This window comes from Callorhinus ursinus, unplaced genomic scaffold, assembly GCF_003265705.2.
Source record: "Callorhinus ursinus isolate GAN/ISIS: 27379988/994484 unplaced genomic scaffold, GSC_fseal_2.0 scaffold1, whole genome shotgun sequence".
Classification (NCBI taxonomy): Eukaryota; Metazoa; Chordata; class Mammalia; order Carnivora; family Otariidae; genus Callorhinus; species Callorhinus ursinus.
Window position 1 is genome coordinate 58,831,983 of NW_027397063.1, and position 7,810 is coordinate 58,839,792.

At 48.5% G+C, this 7,810-nt stretch overlaps 1 protein-coding gene across 4 annotated transcripts in view; it reads left to right on the forward strand.

The window, feature by feature from the left end:
* PDIA5 (protein disulfide isomerase family A member 5) overlaps window positions 1-7,810 on the forward strand; it is a 90,416-nt gene that overhangs the window by 68,844 nt on the left and 13,762 nt on the right. The gene's annotated exons all lie outside the window — the stretch shown is intronic.

Genomic DNA, 7,810 nt, shown 5'->3' on the forward strand with positions numbered 1-7,810 from the left:
TTTCTTTCTTTCTTTCTTTCTTTCTTTCTTTCTTTCTTTCTCTTTCTCTTTCTTTCTTTCTCTTTCTTTCTTTTCTTTCTTTCTTTCTCTTTCTTTCTTTCTTTTTCTTTCTTTTCTTTCTTTCTTCTTTCTCTTTAAGGTTTTATTTATTTGAGAGAGAGAGCACAAGCAGGGGAAGGGCAGAGGGAGAGGGAGAAGCCGACTCCTCACTGAGCAGGGAGCCCGATGTGGGGCTCGATCCCAGGACCCCAAGATCATGACCTGAGCCGAAGGCAGGTGCTCAACTGACTGAGCCACCCACGTGCCCCCCCAGATGTTTTCTTGGAAGTGTGTGCTGGAGGCTGCTGGGCCTGCCTTCCAGGAGCTGGGCTGTCTCTTTGGATTTGGTGGCAGATCCCTGTCAGACTCCACATTTTCTGCTTCTTAGTTTCTGCCTTATTCTCAAGTAATATGACCTTGGTGAAAATCTGGAAAGTACAGAGAAGTAAAAGTGACATTGGGGAAGAAAACTAGCTATAATCCTATTATCGAAAAGCAACCATTTTTCACTTGGTTTCTAGTTTCTTTTCTGCCCCCTTGTTTTTAATTTTTTTTAATTAACATATAGGTAATTGACTTATTTTTCTGACATGTGTAGATTTGTGTAACCATCATGCCATAAAACTCCTTCGTGTTATCACTTTTATTTTCTAATTGCACAAATAAAGTAAGGATAATACGTCATTTTTGTTACTGGCCATGCGAGGTTCAAGGGAGACGTAAGACTATAGTGTACACAGCGAAAGCCCAGCCCCCCACCCTGTCCCCTGACCAGAGTTGACCATTGCTACCAGTCAGTACTTCCTTCTCCTTCTGTGTTTCTACCAAAATAACAGTTTTTCTTTTTGTTTTTTTATGTAAATAGGATCATTTCCTGTCTTTTTTTTCTGTGGGTTGCTTCTTTTCACTTACCAGTGGGTCCTGAGGATGTTATTATGTACATGTAGATGTTGGGGTATAAATCTACCTGGGATCTTTCTAACCATTGAATAGTCTTTAATAATTGAGACAGAGATTTTAAATTGTTCCCCATTGATAGACATTTGCCGCCAGCCTTTGGTTATTCAAACAATGCAGTGAACGTTTGTAAACATACGTATTTGGGAACATGTCTAAGTATTTATGACTAACTCTGGGCCACAGGCTAAGTGTGTTTGAGCTTTGATAGATACTGCCAGCTTCCCTCCAGAATGGTTCCACCACCCCTGGCAGCGTGTGACAGAGCCTGCACCCCGGCGCTGTGTGACAGAGCCTGCACCCTGGCCGTGTGTGACAGGGCCTGCACCCCGGCGGTGTGTGACAGGGCCTGCACCACAGCCGTGTGTGACAGGGTCTGCACCCCGGCCATGTGTCACAGGGCCTACTCCCCAGCCATGTGTGACAGGGCCTGCTCCCCGGCCGGGTGTGACAGAGCCTGCACCCCAGCGGTGTGTGACAGGGCCGGCACCCCCTGCACCCCGGTAGTGTGTGACAGAGCCTGCACCCTGGCCGTGTGTGACAGCCTGCACCCTGGTGGTGTGTGAGAGAGCCTGCACCCCGGTCGTGTGTGACAGAGCCTGCACCGTGGCGGTATGTGACAGGGCCTGCATCCTTGCCAGCTGTGGACACTGTCCGCCTCTTATGTTCCTGCCAAATTGGGCAAAAGGGCAACTTGTCCACAGCTCCCTGGCCTCCAGAGAAATCGAGTGTCCTTTCATGTGCTAGTCAGCCTTCTATATTTCTTCTGTGAACCACCTATTCATATCCTTTGCCCATTTTTCTACTGGGTTGTCCCTTTCTCCTTGAGCTGGTACTCTGTACTTATGGGTAGTAATCTTTATCTGTTTTCTGTGTTCCAGATGTTCTCTTTGTAGTCTGTGGCCAGGTTTAACTTTCTTTATGGTGCCTTTCATTGCACAAAAGCTTTACATTTTGTGTGGCCAAACACTAAGTAGAATATTTATGGGGACTTACTATGGATCAGGCATTCCTTCTAAGCACTTTCCATATACTAACTCATTTAATATTCCCAACAAATCTTATGAGGTAGATATCATGATTATCTCCAGTTTACAGGTTAAGAAAGAAAGGCACCAAAAGGTTGAGAAACTGGCCAAAGGTCGCTAAGCCAAAAAGATGGTGCCAGGATTAAAACCTGCACGCCTGAGCCTTCTGTAAGCCTGCCTGTCCCCACCCCGACTTCTGGGATTCCTGCTTGCTTGGGAAATCCACCCCTTGGATATAAAACGAGTGCTCTGTATTTTGTTATAATATGTTTTTGTTTTTCATCTCATTCTTTAATTCATCTGGATTCTTCATTCCGTTGTGCCAGATGGGAGGAAAAATTTGATTTTATTTCTCTAAGGCCTTTTTTTCCATGCATGTTTTTCCTTTTCATTTTTCTTAAGGTTATCTTGTATTTTCTTATGTTATTAAAAATGCTTTTCTGTACATGGTTTTTGTGGTCACATAATATTCCATTGTATAATGGCACCATAAATTACTTAACCAGCACGATAATGTTGAAGGTTCGAGTTGTTTACCGTATTTCTGCATTATAAATCACACTGCAGAGAACAGTTTTATGCATAAATATTTGTCCACACGTCAGATTATTTCCTTAGGATAGAAGCCTGGAAGAAAAAATGTAAAAGCTTGTTATCTACATTTTCCACTAATATAAAGGAAGAAAAAAAAAAACCACTCTCTTTTTGCACAAGAAGAGGGCCATGTGATGGATGGAGGCATCCATCAGTGTGTGAGTCTGCCCCAGAGTATCTGTGAGTGTCTCCAAGTCAGCTTTGTTGTGTAGATAGCTGGAAGCCTCGAAAGAGCCCTGAGGTCTCTGGGGTGCTCATCACAATGTTAAAATACGAGTGTTTCTGCTAGCATCTGTAGGAGCCCCACTTCCCTGACATGCCCTCAGCCATGTTCCAGGCAAGGTAGCAGGAATGTGGATAGGGAAATCCAGGCTCCTATAGAGCCTCAGCTTTAAGGGAACTTTCCAGATTAATCTTGGTCCCCTGGAAAATTCTGGTTCCAGGATCCAGCCTCATGCTGGGTTGATGGGAGGCTAACATTCCCAAGGCCGGGAAAGAGTGTGCTCGAAGGGTTGACATGCAGCCTCTGTGCCAGGTCATGAAAACCAGCATATGCGCACTTACACAGATGATAAAAAACCCAACAGGGAAGTTTGGCTCTAAAACTTAATGGCCTATCAAATCACAATCAGGACACTAAAGCGCAGTGGGCTGGAGTCCTGCTCCTGCGTTATAACCTCCTCCTCTGGCTGTCCCACAGCCCATGCCGCCGGGACATCCTGAAGGCCAGGCCCAGTGTTCTGGGGCTGGGGTCAAGGCAGGCACTACCCATGACCCGCAGGTCTCCAGAATAGGTGGGTACCGGCAAAGGAGATGTTTGCTGGGCCAGACCTTTCTCCTCTTTGAGGCCTGGCCAGTCTCCTTGTCATAAACTCTCTTTACAGAAGTTTATTGCTTAGCCTTCCTATCTTGTTCAGGGAGCAGAGGGAATTGATGCTGGAAGCAAAAGCCAAGACCACTGTAGGGTATGAATGAGAGGCTATAGAACAACATCCATAGATGCTGGGGATTTCCAGAGACATTTTCCAGACCTTGTAAGGAGCAGGAGAAGTGTATAAATGGTGGTGGGGAGGTGAGGATGCGTGCATAGTGACTGGCTTGGCTGCTAGTGATGCTAGATAGAGGTGTTTAGTCAAACTAGCAACTATTCAGGTACAAGCATGATTCTTGCCCCCAAAGAATTTAGTCCAGTTAAACCTTGTGTCCTCAGGTGTAAACCTGAACAATATACCATGAGGTTAATTCATCCAAAAAGTGTGTGGACTCTCATCCTCAGTACCAGGGATGTGATGGTGAGCTAGACAAGACAGCCAAGCCTGTAAGGAGCTTACACTCCAGTTGGGAGGGACAGGTTCAAATAAGCAGATTACGCCAACTGTTTTGAGTACGGTTGAGAAAATAAACCAGATATTGGAAGAGAGCATGATGTGTGAGGCTCCTGTGGGTTAGATGGTCAGAGGATTTCTCTGTGGAAGTGAAGTTTGAGCTGAAGCCTGAATGATGTGAAGTGGTCAGCCATGCACAGACCTGGGGGAAAGATCGTGTTCCAGGTAACTGCACGACGTGAAGAGCCCTGAGGCAGAAACGAGCTTGGTCTGATAGAACAGAAAGAAGGCCACGGGCTGCGGAGCGGAGGACAGGTAGGAGAGTCAGATGGTGTGCGGCTGGTGGCCCTGGTAGAGTTTGACTTTTAATCTACCTGTGATGGGAAGTCCTTGCAAAATTTTAACCGAGGGAGTTTGATCTGATTTATGTCTTGAAAAGATGTCCTGGCTGCTCTTAAATATCAGAAGACAGCAAAGAACAGTCACAAGGGCAGTCCAAAATTAAATGCCATGGAAATGTATGAATAAGAAGTACTTTGTGAGTAGAAGAGGAGTGGGTGGCTGGGTGGGAATGAACAGACGACTCGAAGCAGGGGCCAGGCCTTGGTAGGCACCGTGTGGAGATGCCTGGTCCATCGGGGCCGTGGCTGTGGCAAGAGGAGTGAGGGCTGGTGGACAGGAGAACTCTGGAGAAAAGGTGGGCTCGTGTGGACACTGATGGGAACGCCGGCCAGAAGATCCAGCTTAATCCCATCCTGGGGCCCCAGCTTTATCACTTCAGCTCCCAGAGCCACCATTTCTGGCTCTAATGAGCTTTGTCTTGTCTGTCTCATTGGGCTGCCAAAGAAAGTGTGTGGAAGCCCAGGACAGAGGGCAAGTACTTTCTTATTTGAAGGAGAACCCTGGGAGACAGGGCTGGAAGTTCAGGAGAGAGGCGTGAGGGCAAGCTCAAGAGTCTGGACGTTTCCTGGAATATCTTCTACCTGTCCCTCCTATGTCCGTGACAGACCCTTCCTCCCAGTGAGCCACTTCTCAAGCTCAGAGTCCATCTCAGGCCCACCACTCAGAGAAGATGGCCGGTGATATGGAGTCAATTTACCACCTCAGCAGGGCAGTGGCATCAAAGGGCCAGAACCTCATAAAGGTTTGAAGGTGAATTTTCTCATCTTCGGGGCTCCTGCAATATTGACAGGGATATTTTAGAAAGAAATGGTGGTTTTCTGTCAGTGACAATGGCTGGCTTTTCTTCTCCTTCCCCCACCCCCACTCCATCACACTCCATCCCACTGCCCACCTTGACTGTGGGCCCTGCTGGCACTGGCCTGACCGCAGCATTCATATCCTGTTTAGGGGAGAGGGTGGTCAGGGGTGCATTGCCCTGCCTCTCCTGCCTTCTTTGGAGGCCAGTTGGATCCTTGAGCCCAGATCCTTTTAGGCCTGCCCTGGTGTTCTCCCTTGTGCCTCCTGGGCTGAGTGGGTCTGACTCAGGCCACTCACTCCCTCCTCTGCAGGGCAGGCTGAATTCTTGGGTGACAGATCAGTATCAGGAGTGAGCTTCCCTTTTCTCAGCTTGTCTTCATGTAAGGTGAGCCTCCACCACCCCAGTCAGGGAAGGCCACCCTAGCATCAGGAGAATGGGGTGGTTGGCACCTTAGGACAGGTTGCAGGGAGCTGTCAGCCTGGAGGTAGGCCTGGGGGTGGGGGGAGGGGAATCCCCTTTAAGAGTTCTAGAAACCCTTCATCTCAACCATAAGCTCCCAAAGAATGACTTATTCCTTTTATTTTAGTGAGAACCAAAAAAAGGTTCATTTTAATATATTCCATATTATGTCAGTAGAATCTTCCTGAGAATATCTCATTACATGGATCGGTGTGAAAGGGTACCCAAGCCTGGACACCTGTGGGGACAACTCTGTGCTCTTCTGCCCCACCTCTCATGGGAAAGTGAATGCCTCCGAGTCAGGCCTCGTCTGCCTTGGCTTTTAACCTGGGGTCTGTGAGCCAGTCAGGGGATTGGATCCCTATGAAGTGATACATAAATTTGGACTATATAGGCATCAGTATGGGAGAAGGGAAGAAGAAGCTTTATTAAATTCTCAAGAGTGTCAGTGACCCAAGAAGGCCCAGAGCCCCAACCTGAGCCAAGGAAGACATTCTCCCTTTTGCTGCGGTGGGTAGCTGTGGTGTGCAGGGAGCGTGGGGAGAGGCTGGTGAGGTGGACTGCGGGCTGCGTGCTTTCCATCTGGGGGATGGTTCAGTGAAGTAGAAATAGCACTGCATGCTCTGTATGCTTCAGGCACATTCTCTTAAATGGGCTTTTGTGGTTGTTCCTGAGAATCTGCAAGGCATCTTTGTTTGAAATTGTTTCTTTGGGGAAAACACATTTTCAGTTCCAAACAACCAACTTACCAAAACAAAACAAAACACCTTTGTAACCTGATGGCTTAGAAAGTTAACAAATGGGTTGTGATAGCCTTAAATGTTTCTTTCTAGAAAGTGACATTCTTAATGTTTCAATGTCATGACAACCTTGATACCCCTATGGTTCATGGGGTCCCGAGTGGGCTCTAGTCAGACCATGAGCCCATAGGTGTCCCTCATCCTTGGGCCCATTTGAGAAGGACCAGCATGCCGGTGCAGCTGAGAATCGTAGCTGCTCCCTGGGCTGGATGCCATCAGGGACTATTCCATCCACTGATTGTCTCATGGCTCCCGAGTGCTCCGTCCAGAGGAGGGGCTCGGCAGCTCTCCGCCCTCGGATCTGGATGATCACTTATGGTTTCTACTATCAGTGTGTGTGGGGTGTGCAGCATAGCCACTGTGGAGCCCCTTGTCCCTAGAAGGGATGGGTGTGCAGGGACTGAGGAAGCTGGGGACGGGCAGGAGTGGAAGGCACATGTTTGTGTCCCAGTGCCACCTGGGGCTAAGCTCTGCGGGAAGACCTGGAGGAGACAGGCATTTTTGCCCGAGCCACGTGCTCTGATGGAAGCAGGAGAGCGCTTTCCGTGGCTCAGTGGTTTCTGCAGGCTGCCGGAGGTCCCCCCTGCTGATACTGGAGTGTCTGTCTGCCTCCCTTTTTCCCAAGTCAGTTATGAGAATCGCGGTGCTGTCGGGCTGCCACACAGCAGCACCCATCATGAGAAGGCCAAGGTTTGCCCTTTCCTGCTGCTTAGCCTGCTTCCTGCCTGGAAGGGTGAACCTGGCTGTGTGGGGGGCCTGAGCCAGTCTGGACCTCCTCGCTTCACGGGCCTGGCAGCATTAGAAGCCAGGAAGTACTCTCTCCAAAAACGAAAGCCATGTACAAATGCCCTGATAGCACCTATCAAAGTACTTGTTTGCTTTTTAATGTATCACATTTTATTATTCTCAACGTTACTGCATTTGCGTGCTGGTAAGGACAGGGCAGAGCAGTCTTTATACCAAGAAAAAGACATTTGAAAATGACAAGCCAGATCCCTGTGCCCATCAGATCATACGTCCTCCCATGTGGGCACATTTGGAATGTATTCTTGCTTCTCTGAATGCTTATTCCCAATTCAAGGCGCAGACCCCCTTCTGCCCTGGCAGGGGGATGGCGGGTAGTGGCACGTTGCTGGGAAATACCTACGGACTGTGGCCGTGGCTTCCAGCCACATTGCTTAGGTTCTCAGCCCCGCTCTGTGACCTGTGGCTGTGTGCGTAGCCTTGGCCAGTCGCCCACCTTCTTGGTGCCTTAGTTTTCTCATTTGTAAAATGGAGATAACGTCAGCTTATACCTTGTGGGGCTGTCGTGAGGCTATAAAGCCCTTAGAGTAGTGCCTGGCACACAGGACCTACACAAACACACACACACACACACACACACACACACACACACACACACACACA